The 13710-nt window shown below is 43.5% G+C and overlaps 1 protein-coding gene across 6 annotated transcripts in view; it reads right to left on the bottom strand.

Annotated features, from left to right (window-relative positions):
• The window catches only part of IFT88 (intraflagellar transport 88), a 135547-nt gene extending 129063 nt beyond the window's left edge, over positions 1-6484 (bottom strand). For 2 of the 6 annotated variants that reach the window (XM_014731953.3, XM_070239449.1), the window contains exon 1: positions 5988-6437. The gene's annotated coding sequence lies outside the window, so the exon portion shown is untranslated. Of the gene's footprint in view, positions 1-5987 lie in introns of all 6 variants that reach the window. The other 4 variants (XM_070239447.1, XM_070239448.1, XM_070239446.1 and 1 more) reach the window with 3 other exon arrangements.
• Between the last annotated feature and the right edge of the window lie 7226 nt (positions 6485-13710).

Raw genomic sequence — 13710 nt, 5'->3', positions numbered from 1 at the left:
TGAAGCCAACATCACTCTGATCCCCAAACCTGATAAGGACAACACAAAGAAGGAGAACTACAGGCTGATATCACTGATGAACATAGATGCAAAAATCCTCAACAAAATTCTGGCAAACCAAATACAGCAAGACATCAAAAAGATTACATACCATGATCGAGTGGGATTTATACCAGGGACACAGGGATGGTTCAACATCCGCAAGTCAATCAACGTGATACACTACATCAACAAAATGAAAAACAAAAACCACATGATCATCTCAATAGATGCAGAGAAAGCATTCGACAAGATCCAACACCCATTTATGATAAAAACCCTCAATAAAATGGATATAGAAGGAAAGTACCTCAACATAATGAAGGCCATATATGACAAACCCACAGCCAACATCTTACTCAATGGACAAAAACTGAAAGCCATCCCTCTGAGGACAGGAACAAGACAAGGGTGCCCACTTTCACCACTCCTATTCAACATAGTACTGGAGGTGTTGGCCAGAGCAATTCGGCAGGAAAAAGAAATAAAAGGAATCCAAATAGGTAATGAAGAAGTAAAACTCTCACTGTTTGCAGATGACATGATCTTATATATAGAAAACCCCAAAGAATCCATAGAAAAACTATTAGAAATACCAACAACTACAGCAAAGTAGCAGGGTATAAAATCAACATACATAAATCAGTAGCATTTCTATACACTAACAATGAACTAACAGAAAAAGAACTCAAGAACTCAATCCCATTCACAATCGCAACAAAAAGAATAAAATACCTTGGGATAAACTTAACCAAGAAAGTGAAGGATCTATACAACAAAAACTACAAGACTTTCTTGAAAGAAACTGACAACGACATAAAGAGATGGAAAGACATTCCATGCACATGGAATGGAAGAATAAACATAGTTAAAATGTCCATACTACCTAAAGCAATCTACAGATTCAACGCTATCTCGATCAGAATCCCAAGAACATTCTTTACAGAAATTGAACAAAGAATCCTAAAATTCACATGGGGCAACAAAAGACCGAGAATTGCTAAAGCAATCCTGAGCAAGAAAAACAAAGCTGGAGGAATCACAATCCCCAATTTCAAAACATACTACAAAGCTACAGTGATCAAAACAGCATGGTACTGGTACAAAAACAGGTCCACAGATCAATGGAACAGAATTGAAAGCCCAGAGATAAAACCACACATCTATGGACAGCTAATCTTCGACAAAGGAGCAGAGGGCCTACAATGGAGAAAAGAAAGTCTCTTCAACAAATGGTGCTGGGAAAACTGGACAGCCACATGCAAAAGATTGAAAACTGACCATTCTTTTTCACCACACACCAAAATAAACTCAAAATGGATCAAAGACCTAAAGATTAGGCCTGAAACAATAAGTCTTCTAGAAGAGAATATAGGCAGTACACTCTTTGACATCAGTTTCAAAAGAATCTTTTCGGACACTATAACTCCTCAGTTGAGGGAAACCATAGAAAGAATAAACAAATGGGACTTCATCAGACTAAAGAGCTTCTTCAAGGCAAGGGAAAACAGGATTGAAACAAAAAAACAGCTCACTAATTGGGAAAAAATATTTACAAGCCACTTATCCGACAAAGGATTAATCTCCATAATATACAAAGAACTCACACAGCTCAACAACCAAAAATCAAACAACCCGATCAAAAAATGGGCAGAGGACATGAACAGACATTTCTCAAAAGAAGATATAAGTATGGCCAATAGACACATGAAAAGATGTTCATCATCGCTAATCATCAGGGAAATGCAAATCAAAACTACACTAAGATGTCACCTTATACCGGTTAGATTGGCAAAAACATCCAAAACCAAGAGCGACAAATGTTGGAGAGGTTGTGGAGAAAAAGGAACCCTCATACACTATTGGTGGGACTGCAAACTGGTACAGCCACTATGGAAAACAGTATGGAGATTTCTCAAAAAGTTAAAAATAGAAATACCCTATGACCCAGCCATCCCATTACTGGGTATCTACCCTAAGAACCTGAAATCAGAAATCCCAAGAGTCCCTTTGCACCCCTTTGTTCATCACAGCATTATTTACAATAGCCAAGATGTGGAACCAACCTACATGCCCAGAAACTGATGATTGGATAAAGAAGATATGGTATATATACACAATGGAATACTACTCAGCCATAAAAAAGACAAAATTGGCCCATTCACAGCAACGTGGATGGACCTCGAGGGTATTATGTTAAGTGAAATAAGCCAGACAGAGAAAGACGAACTCTATATGACTCCACTCATAGGTGGAAGTCAACATATTGACAAGGAGATCTGATCGGTGGTTACCAGGGAAAAGGGGGGTGGGGGGAGGGCACAAAGGGGGAAGAGGTGTACCCACAACATGACTAACAATAATGTACAACTGAAATCTCACAAGGTTGTAATCTATCATAACATTAATAAAAACAATAAAAAATAAAAAAAATAAAATTTACCATTTTAAGGTATACAATTCAGTGGTTTTTAGTATATTTACAAGGCTGTGTGACCATCACCACTATCTAATTCCAGGATGTTTTCATCACCCCATAAAGAAACCTGGGGCCTTTTAGCAGTCACTCTCCATTCCTCCCTCTTCCCAGGCCATGGCACTAACCCACTTTCTATCTCTACGTATTTGCCAATTGTGGACATTTCATATAAAAAGAATCACCCAATATGTGACCTTTTGTGTCTGGCTTCTTTCACTTAGCATAATGTTTCCAAGGTTCATCATGTTGCAGCATGTATCCATACTTCATTCCTTTTTATGGCTGAATGATATTCCATAGTATGGATATACATTTTATCTATTCATTAATTAATGGACACGAATTATTTCCACTTTCTGGATATTACGAATAATGCTGCTATGAACATTTGTGTACACGTTTTAGCATGGACATGTATTTTGATTCTATTGAGCACACACCTAGGAATGGAAGTACTATGTCATATGAAAATTCTATGTTTAACTTTTGGAGGACTGCTAAGACTGCTTTCCAAAGTGGCTGCACCGTATTACATCCCACCAGGAATGTATGAAGGTTTCAGTTTCTCCATGTCCTAGCCAACACTTCTTATTGTCCCTCTTTTTGAGTAAAGTCATTCCAGTGCGTGTGAAATGCTATCTCATTATGGGTCTTTTTCCTTCTTCTTCTCCCCAAACCCCCCTGGTACATAGTTATACATTCTACTTGTAGATCCCTCTGGGTGTGCTCACTATGGGTTTTTTTTTTTTTTTTTTTTTTTGAGGAAGATTAGCCTTGAGCTACCATCTGCTGCCAATCCTCCTCTTTTTGCTGAGGAAGACTGGCCCTGAGCTAACATCCATGCCCATCTTCCTCCATTTTATATGTGGGATGCCGACCACAGCATGGCTTGGTAAGTTGTGCCACGTCCACACCCGGGATCCGAACCAGCGAACCCCGGGAGGCCAAAGTAGAACGTGAGCACTTAACCACTGCACCACCGGGCTGGCCCCGTGCTCATTATGGTTTTGATTTACATTTTCCTGATGACTTACGATGTTGGGCATCTTTTCATATGTTTATTAACCATTGTATATCTTTTTGCAGAAATGCCTATTCAGATGCTTTGCCCATTTAAAAAAACTGGGTTATCTGTCTTATCTGAATTATTAAGAATTCTCTAATATATTCTGGAATCTAAACCTTACCAGACATACGATTTGTAAATATTTTCTCCCATTCTGTGCACTAGCCTTTCATTTTCTTGAGTGTCTTTTAAAGCACAAAAGCTTTTAATTTTGATGATGTACAATTTATCCATTTTTTTTTTTCCTTTGGTTGCTGGTGCTGTTGGTGTCACATCTAAGAAACCACTGCCTAATCCAAGGTCAAGAAGATTTACACCTATGTTTTCTTTTAAGAGTTTGTGGTTTTAGCTCTTACAATTAGGTCTTTTGAATTTCTCATTACTTTTTAGAGATGAAAATTCACTACTATGAGGGCAGTGTCATTCAGATAGAAACGTTTATTCCAAAATACCTCCAAATGGTATTAAAAGTCATTGGTAGAAAATAACTGAAACATTTTAACTTAAAAGCTTTAGCTCAGATAAGGCTAACCAGTGGTTCTCAAACATTAGCATGCCTCAGAAACCTAAGGGCTTGTTAAAATATGGATTCCTACTCTGCCCCGCCAGTTTCCGATTCAGGAAGTCTTGGGTGGGTGCCAGCGCCGCTCTCTCCATCCCTTAGAATGTGCATTTCTAACACGTTCCCAAGTATTGTTGATGCTGCTGGTCTGGGGACTACCCTTGAGGACTGGTGTGCTGAACAAGAACTTCCTGATTATGAGCCCTATTTTTTTTTTTCTTTTTTGAGGAAGATTAGCCCTGAGCTAACTACTGCCAGTCCTCCTCTTTTTGCTGAGGAAGCCTGGCCCTGAGCTAACATCTGTGCCCATCTTCCTCTACTTTATATGTGGGACACCTACCACAGCATGGCGTGCCAAGCAGTGCCATGTCTGCACCTGTGATCCAAACCAGTGAACCCCGGGCCGCCGAGAGGCTGAATGTGCGAACTTAACTGCTGCGCCACCGGGCCGGCCCCTGTGAGCCCTATTTAAGTCAGTTTGGCTTACACTTAACGTCAGAAAAACAAGCACCTTTTAGAATTAGAGATCCTTTCTGCTGATTGCAACCAAAATGAAAATAGTTTATATCTTGGAGAGACTTTAGCTGAACAGACATCTAGTAAACACACTAACTTTAAAGACGTGGAAAGCCAGGCCAGGAAAGGTGAAGTGAAGTCCCCATTGCTAACAGCTATGAGTGGCAGCACAACTCAGGCCTTCTGGATTCTCCAGGCTATTTCAAAAGCAGTTTATACACATAATAAGCCTCTCATGTTGAAATTTTCCGAGGATGATGACACCTCAACATAAATTAAATGCCAACTATTGGTGGTGACCACGATTCAGTCTACATAGAAACTGATGTATAATGTACACCTGAAATTACACAATGTTGTAAACCAATATGACCTCAATAAAATTTTTAAAAATATACATATAAATTAAACGCCAGTAAAACGTTTTTTGAAATGAGAAAGTTACTATTCTGGTACTCTTCGGCTGACTATGCTGGACAGTCTACATGCAAGATGCCGACTGTAGTTCCTCAAAAGCTCACAACCAAATTCCACCTGGGAAAAGAAAAAGTGGAATTCGAGGCCTAGAAAAAATCTTCGAAAAACAGTATTTCAAATCTTTGATTTTTTCCATCTCTGTGAGAGTATGTGCTTTACATACTTTGTTGTGTACTCTTACATGTCACTCATTAAACCCTTTATTAGACAATTTCAAAAGCTTTACGTAACACAAAAACTGAAGATGAACGATCCACGAGTCTACCGTGAAATTCAAGAGCTGGCGAAAGGGTCTAACCAGGTTTCCAACTCCCCGCGTAAGGTGTGACTACGATTGGGAGAGCATCCCACGTGGGGCAACAGTGCCCAGCCCCGGGAAGGGGAGCGACACAAACTGGCCGACGCTGGAAACCAACGTCTGAGAATGAGCGCCAAGTCTCAGGAAGGGCAGGCGCGGCACCTGAGGCAGCCCTCGGCCGGGATGGAGAGAAGGAGAGCCAGGCCGGCAGGGTCCCTCCGGGGCGCCTCACTACCCACGCCCAGCCCTGCGGGCGGCGAGGGCGGAGACCGGGGAAGGGCGGCGGAGACAGGGGGTCGGGCGGCGCAGAGGGAGGGCGGGCGGCCCGCGGCGGGGAGGGAGGACAGAGAGGGAGGACAGGGAGGGAGGACGAGGAGGGAGGGAGGGAGGGAGGGAAGACGGAGACGGAGGGCGGCCCAGGACGGGGAGGGAGGGCGGAGAGGCAGGGCGGGCGGGCGGCCCGCCCCTCGGGACAGCCACCAGCCTCAGGCCCTGCACCTCGCCGCCCGCGCCAGCCCGAGGCGCCCCTCGTCCCGGGCCCTCCTCGTACCTCGCGGCGAGGGAACAGGGCGACGGTCCCGAGAATCCCCTCGGAGCCTCCGTAGGCCAGAGCGCGGCGCCCGGGTCGTTGCCACGCGCGGAAACCAAGGAAGCCGCTCCCACAGGCCTCCGCGCCAGGGGCGGGGCGCGGGCGGTGTCCCGGCGGGCGGCCACTAGGCGGCGTGGGAAGGAAGAGAACGAAGATCTTTTACATCCTGATGGAATCAGCGAGACCGCAGATTGCCAAAGGATGACGCCAGGTCCCCATAAAATACCTCCTGTAGCTCTCCGCTACGCTAATCTTGGGAGCCTTTGAGTGCCGTTTTCCGTGCAGTCACCGACTCCCTTAGTCACCCGATAAGATCACTCTCCGAGGAGGTGCCTGTCTGGGCGGCCGCAGCGCCTCTCCCTCCCTCCCGTCTGCAGTCGCGTTCCCACAGGCCCTGGGCAGGGCTTTGTCAGAGCTCTTCATGTGTTGTCTGGTGAGGGCCTCAAAGGGCAGGGACTGAAACTCTGTCCCAGACGTCTAGAAGCAGCCTCGCAGTAAAGCTTAATACATGCAATATGAATGAGGAATTAAATTCATAATTAACATTATTAAAGTTTGTTTTAAATTTTAAAGATAAATGGGGAGCACGGGAAGTCTAAAGACACCAGTATTTAATGAGTTTAAAACATTAAGTACATGTTGGGATACAATTCTCATGAGTTGCTTGCTTTTGTTCTGGACTATTGTGGTTAATTTACTGTGTCAGCTGGACTAGTCCATGGTACCTAGTTTTTTGTCAAACGTCAGTCTAGATATTGCTGTGAAGATTTTTTTTCACGTGTTTTTTCAACAGTCAAAACAGACTTTGGGTGGGGCCGGCCCGTGGCACAGTGGTTAAATTCCTGCGCTCCAGTTTGTTGGCACAGGGTTTCTCTGGCTGGTTCCTGGGTGCTGAGAAGCACTGCTCGTCAGGCCATGCTGTGGTGGCGTCCCACATGGTGGAGCTAGAGGGACTTACAAATGGAATGTGCAGCTATGTGCTGCGGGCGGGCTTTCGGGAGTAGAAGAAGAAAAAGATTGGCAACAGTTAGCTCAGGTGCCAATCTTTAAAAAACAAACAAAACAGCCTTTGGGTAAAGCAGGTTAGCCTCCGTAATATGGGTGTTCCTCATCGAATCAGTTGAAGGACTTAAAAGACTGATGTCCCCTGAGGAGGAGGGAATTCTGGCTCTAGACTGAGCTGTAAATTCAGCTCTTCCCTGGGTCTCCAGTCTGTTGGCCTGCCCTGCAGATTTTGGATTTGCCAGCTCTCATCAATTGCATGAGCCAATTCATTACAATCAGTCTCTCTGTATAGATAGATAGAGAGATAGAGATATATACATATATATGAATCCTTTTGATTCTGTCTCTTTCGAGAACCCTGACTAATACAACAATTTTTTCAAAGGAGTTTGTCTAGGGAACAGCATTGGAAGATTGAGATCATCGTCCCCTTACAGTGCAAAAGGCAAGTTGGCTGCTGTCCAGTATGTTAATGATAATGTCTCCCTCTGGGGCAAATGCTGAGCACTTTGGCTTGAAGTCTGTTGTAAAAGATTGAGGTTCCCTAAGTTTAGGGTTCCTCAGCTGTGACACAAACATGTTGCATGTGCAGCATCCACCTGGGCTACCCCCGTGGGACTTGGGAGGCAAGGTGAACTGAAGGGAATGTGAAGCTCACTCTGCTTGCTGAACTGTGACTAGTCATGTGCCACATAACGACATTTTGGTCAATGACGGACTGCATATATGACCGTGGTCCCATAAGGTTAGCACCATAAAGTCTAGGTGTATACTAGGCTATACCATTTAGGTTTGTGTAAGTACACTCTATGATGTTCGCATAACAAGAAAATCACCTAACAATGCATTTCTCTGAATGTATCCCTGTCGTTAATGATGCATGACTGTAATAAAAACCTTTGTCCCTGACGCAGGTACTTTCTGCCAGCGTTAACGACACCGTCAGCTTGTTAGCTCAGAGATGGGGTAAGATGGTACGGAATTCTTGATAGTGTCTAGCTGCAGTGCCTAGCTCAAAGCAGATGTTCACTACATATTTGTTGAGTTAATTAGTGAACACTGCACAGTGCTTCTTTCAAGTCACTACACTTCAATATATAAGACAATTTTAATTATTTCTTTAGGTCTCCAGGCTATGCTCCCGCAATTTTTTTTGTGTGAGGGAAAATTGAAAACAAATTCAAGTTCCTTTAAACTTAGTTACTCGTTAAGCATGATACAGTTATTTGCGTAGGGAGTGGTTAATCATCTCCTTCATTTTATTTTTCTAAATTTATTTTATTTTTTTAAAGATTGGCACCTGAGCTAACATCTGTTGCCAATCTTTTTTTAAATTTTTTTATTTTATTTTTTCTTCTTCTCCCCTAAGCTTTCCACTACCTAGTTGTATATTCTACTTGTAGGTCCTTCTGGTTGTATTACGTGGGATGCTGCCTCAGCATGGCCTGATGAGCGGTGCCATGTCCGTGCCCAGGATCTGAACTGGTGAAACCCTGGGCTGCTGAAGCAGAACGCGTGAACTTAACCATTTGGCCACTGGGCCAGCTCCAATCGTCTCTTTCATTTTAAATATTGTAATGCAGCTACTGTTTACTGAGCACACACCTATATTGCCAGACAAAATGTTAGGGCCACATAACTTGGATTACTAAAATATAAGTTCCACAGGGAACAGAGGTTTTTGTCTTTTTTGTTCCCCAGTGCCTAAAAAAGTGCCTGAAAATAGTTGGTTCTCAATAATATTTATTGAGTAAATTGTCAGGGCTTGTAATTAATCACATATAGAGGTGGGAGTGAATGAAAAGTAAGCAACAAGTATGAATCCCAAGTTTGGCATGAGCAGTGGAATAAAAGCTAGTGCCGTTTATTAATATGGAGAATACTAGAGGAGAAGCAGGTTTGAGAGAGAAAATAAATTTAGTTTTGAACATGTTGCGTTTCAGATGCCTGGGAAATACGGAAATAGAGATGTTGAGTAGACAATTGTATATAGTAAAGCTCGGAGAAGAGATTCCATCTGGAGATATACATTTCGGATTCGCTGGCTCCTAAAATCAGTGGACTTGAAGCCTGGGAGTGAATGAGATTGCTGTAGGAGAGGAGGGTGTCGAGGGACAAGAAAAGAGAGCTTAGAACTGAGCCTGAGAAAGCCAGTGGGCTTTGGGAAGGGTTGGCCCAGGATATGGCTGCTGACCACAATGACGTGCTCTGGGTGGTGTCCAAGGAAAACAGGGATGTGAAAAGAGGTGGCTTTAGACCTGACAGTTTCTGAGAGGGTCTGAGCACATAGGTCTCAAAGAATTCTGCTAGAGCGTGAAAGCGAGGCTCAGTGGCTCTGGTAAGAGGTACAATGTTCCCTTTATTCACAGTCAACTGTTGATGGCAACTGCAGATCGTCTGTAGTGGCCAGCAGCCAGGAAGAAGTAAGCAGCAGCCTTGTGGACATTTATTTAGTGTAAGATGGTGGAGGATGGGCATGTTCAGTCTGGTTTTCTATGTTGAGTTCATGCTCTCATGGTTTCAGGGTCAGTGTTCTTAAAGGTCTTGGTTGTCTGTCATTCATCAATAATTCTATCTAGCCTGCTACATTTCCCTCCAACCATTGCACCTCTCTCCATCCCCCTACCACCTGGAGGGTCTAGGCAGCCATCTCCTCTTGTCTGACTGGTTACCATAACTTCCTAACTTTTCTCACTGCTTCCGTTTTACTCTTCCTTCTTCTCATCCGGTCTGTTCTCCACACTCTAGCCAAAGTAATCATCCTTAAGTGAAAATCTGATCACATTATTTTCTGCTCAAAACCTTTTGACGCCCCCTCTCCCTACTCTGCCTGGACCTCTGGACAAGGTCTAAACTCCATAATGTGGCTTTTAAGGCCCTTCACAGTCTCAGTACTCAGGATTCTTTGTTGCAGCCAAGAAAAACCAGTTCTTGCTAACTTAAGGAGAAAAGGAATTTTTTGAAAGATATCAAGTAACTCATTGAGTTATCAGAGAAGCTAAAGAACAAGGCTTGGAAAAACAACAGAAGCTCAGGGAGATGAGGCACAGCCGAAATTGTACCACAGGAACTGTCTGCCTGAGTTATGGAGACCGACCCTCCCAGTTTGGTCAGGCCTGAGGGATTTCCCAGGATGTGAGATTTTCTGTTGTAAAACCAGGAAAATCCTGGGCAAACCAGGACAAATTGGTCACCCTACTTAGTCTACTGCTGTAGGTACCTGCCATCTTGATACCTCCCATCTTGCCGTTGGAAACGTTGTCATACAGCTGTACTCTGTTGCTTCTGGCACTTTCTGCCCTACCACTAGACCCTAGGTACCACCATGGGCAGCATGAACCACTTTTAACCATCCTACCCTTCATCTCCCTCTCCCTTCCTGAGTCACAGTCCCAGAAAGGAACATGAGCTGGCTGTATTTAGGTCAAATGCCATGTCCTGGCTTCCAGGGAGCTCAGAGAAAGGGCATCTGTTCCCCTTAAGCTTCTTCCCACCTATTTTGAGATTCTCCTCAAGCACAAAAGGTATTCGGATGTTGAACAGCCAAAAATGACAGATGTCCATGACACCTCCCATCCTTTTACCCTCCTCTTGCACATTATGCCCCAGCCATACTTAACTTCTTTCAAGTCACTGGAAGGTATCATGATCTCTCTCACCTCTAGGCCTTCACACATGCTATTCTCTTTCCCTAAAATGATCTTTCCTACAGTCCGCTTAGCCTAGCCACCCCTTTCTCCAGGAGGCCTTCCCTAATTCTGGTGTATTAATCTGCTAGGGCTGCCATAACAAAATACCGGACTGAGGGGCTTCAACAACAGAAATTAATTTCCTCACTGTTCTGGGAGCTAGAATTCCCAGATCAAGGTGTCAGCAGGTTTGGTTTCTTCTGAGGCCTCTCTCCTTGCCTTACAGGTGGTCCCTCTCATGCTGCCTCTTCACGTGATGGTCTCTCTGTGCAGCTACCCCTTGTGTCTCTCGTGTGTCTTAATCTTCTCTTCTTACAAGGTCACCAGTTAAACTGGATTAAGACCCATCCTAAGGGTCTCATTTTAACTTAATCACCTCTTTAAGGGCCCTATCTCTGGGTGGCCTGGTGGCGCAGCGGTTAAGTGCGCACATTCTGCTTTGGTGGCCTGGGGTTTGCTGGTTCAGATCCTGGGTGCGGACATGGCACCACTTGGCACATCATGCTGTGGTGGGTGTGCCACATATAAAGTAGAGGAAAATGGGCATGGATGTTAGCTCAGGGCCAGTCTTCCTCGGTGAAAAGAGGAGGATTGGCAGCAGATGTTAGCTCAGGGCTAATCTTTTTTAAAAAAATAAAATAAAATAAAAATTTTAAAAAATAATAAAAAATAAAATAAAATAAATAAAGGCTCTATCTCCAAATACAGTCACATTCTGAGGTTCTATATGTTATGGCTTCAACATATGAATTTGGGGGGACATGATTCAGGCCATAACACCTGGTTTATGTTAAGTCCTGTATTCCTATAGCATGTTGACCTTCTGCTATCAGAGCATGTAACACAGTTTTATAATTACTATTTATTCATAGAAGTTTACCCAAGTCGACCACATGTTACTGCTCACCACTGGATTACCACCCTGGCACGGCAAAACTTTGTTTATCTAACAAGTAATTTATTAGGCACTATGAAAACCTTTCACCTGTTCTGCCCAGACAAATACCATGAAATGCCGTGATTGCCTGTTAAATATTTAAAATTATCGTGACATTTTTTTACCCTAAAAGTTAAAAGCAAATTAGCCTGAAAATGCAGAATGAAATTTTTTTTTCTCCTTTTTCAAACAACTGAGACCAGTTCTTTCCTGGGGCTAATAACATGACCAGTAAAACTTACAATACATTTTATACTTATTGGGAGGATAATCACCACTCGGTGTTCTGAAAATATGATCACTGGGGCTGGCATAGTGGCGCAGTGGTTAAGTTCGCACGTTCTGCTTCAACGGCCTGGGGTTCACTGGTTCGGATCCCGTGTGTGGATGTGGCACCACTTGGCAAGCCATGCTGTGGCAGGCGTACCATATATAAAGTAGAGGAAGATGGGCACGGATATTGTTACCTGAAGTGAGTTCGCTCACCCGTTGCACAGCAAGCCAATCTCTGACACCGGGTGTGGTGGAAGAAAGTAGGAATTTTGTTTTTGCACAGCGCTGAGCAAGGAGAGAGGGCAGCTAACACTCAAATCCCAAACTCCCTGAAAAGCTAAAAGGAAGGGTTTTCATTTGGGGTTTTAGGTAGGGGAAGGGGAGCATATGTCCTTGCTGGTCGGAGCTTTCCCACCAGCCTGTCTTTGGCCTTGAGACACTTGCAGAGAGGAGGGAGCCCGTGACCTTGGTGGTCAGCAGCTTTCCCACCAGCCCGGATCTCTTTGCGGGAGGAGATAGTCCAGGTGCTTGTCCTTGGCGGTGTTTGTCTTCATGGAGGACAGTGGATTCCGGAGCCAGGAAGCCAGAGAGTAAGCAGAGAATGAGTGTTTTGGTTTTAACCCCATATATGCTGGGTTTAATGTGGGGAAACTGATATCAGGGTCGATATCAATATTAGCTCAGGGCCAGTCTTCCTCAGCAAAAAGGGGAGGATTGGCAGCAGGTGTTAGCTCAGGGCTAATCTTCCTCAAAAAAAATAAATAAATAAAAATTAAAAAAAATGAAAATATGATCACTGAAGTTCCAGACCCCTTTTTCTTTTACTGTTTACATGACAAAGCAGAAAAAGATACTCCTACCTGGGTGTTTTATCAGGGTTTCTCTTCGTGTTGAAATGTGCAAAAACTAGGCTTAATTTTGCATATTCTACATCAAATGTTCTGTCCTCTCTTCCTTCAGAGCCATCTAAGTGAGATTCATATTTCTTAATGTGAGAAACACTGTTTTCCAACTGGCACCAATCAAGCCCAGAGAAATCCTCTTCATGGCCCTTGGGCAGGATCTTTAGATCCTAAATTGTGGACAGAGTACCCACAGTGTAACCAAAGTATCACAATTTGTGCTCAGGCTTGCAAGATTTCTTACTTGCAAGTTACAAAATAACTTTAGCTTGCCAATAATTTCAATCTGCTCTAAAATAAATGGACATTGGACTGTAAATTACCCCAGTGAAACGTCCTATGTCCATTTACACCACAAAACCCACAGGCATTAACAAGTTGAAATTAATGTGTAACATACGAGGAGGCTGGAGGGGTTTTAAGTTGTACCCACACTATCACATGCCCCAATGGTAGCATGTGAAATAAAGAAGGCAGAGTTTAAGGAATTCTAATTTATAACTAGGAAGTACTTACTAAAGTCCAGCCTCTAATCTAACAGTGTATTGCTTGCCAGAGAGGAATTAGTCAAGGTAGATAATGACTAAGCATTATCATAACTTTTAAAGGATGAAAAAGGCAAGCTCTTGACCTTCTAGTGATAAAGTAACCCAGCTCAAAGGTACACACAAAAATAAAATCAATGACATTGGCTACAAAACCACTCAAGTATGCTAGTCATTCAGTCAGTACAAGACACTCAGTTAGGGGCCAGCCTGGTGGTGTAGTAGTTAAGTTCACGTACTCTGCTGTGGCAGCCTAGGGTTCATGGGTTTGGATCCTGGGCACGGACCTACACAGCACTCATCAAACCACACTGTGGTGGCATCCCACATGCA

The sequence above is a fragment of the Equus caballus genome, chromosome 17 (genome assembly GCF_041296265.1).
Source record: "Equus caballus isolate H_3958 breed thoroughbred chromosome 17, TB-T2T, whole genome shotgun sequence".
Classification (NCBI taxonomy): Eukaryota; Metazoa; Chordata; class Mammalia; order Perissodactyla; family Equidae; genus Equus; species Equus caballus.
This window is presented reverse-complemented; position numbering and strand designations above follow the sequence as displayed.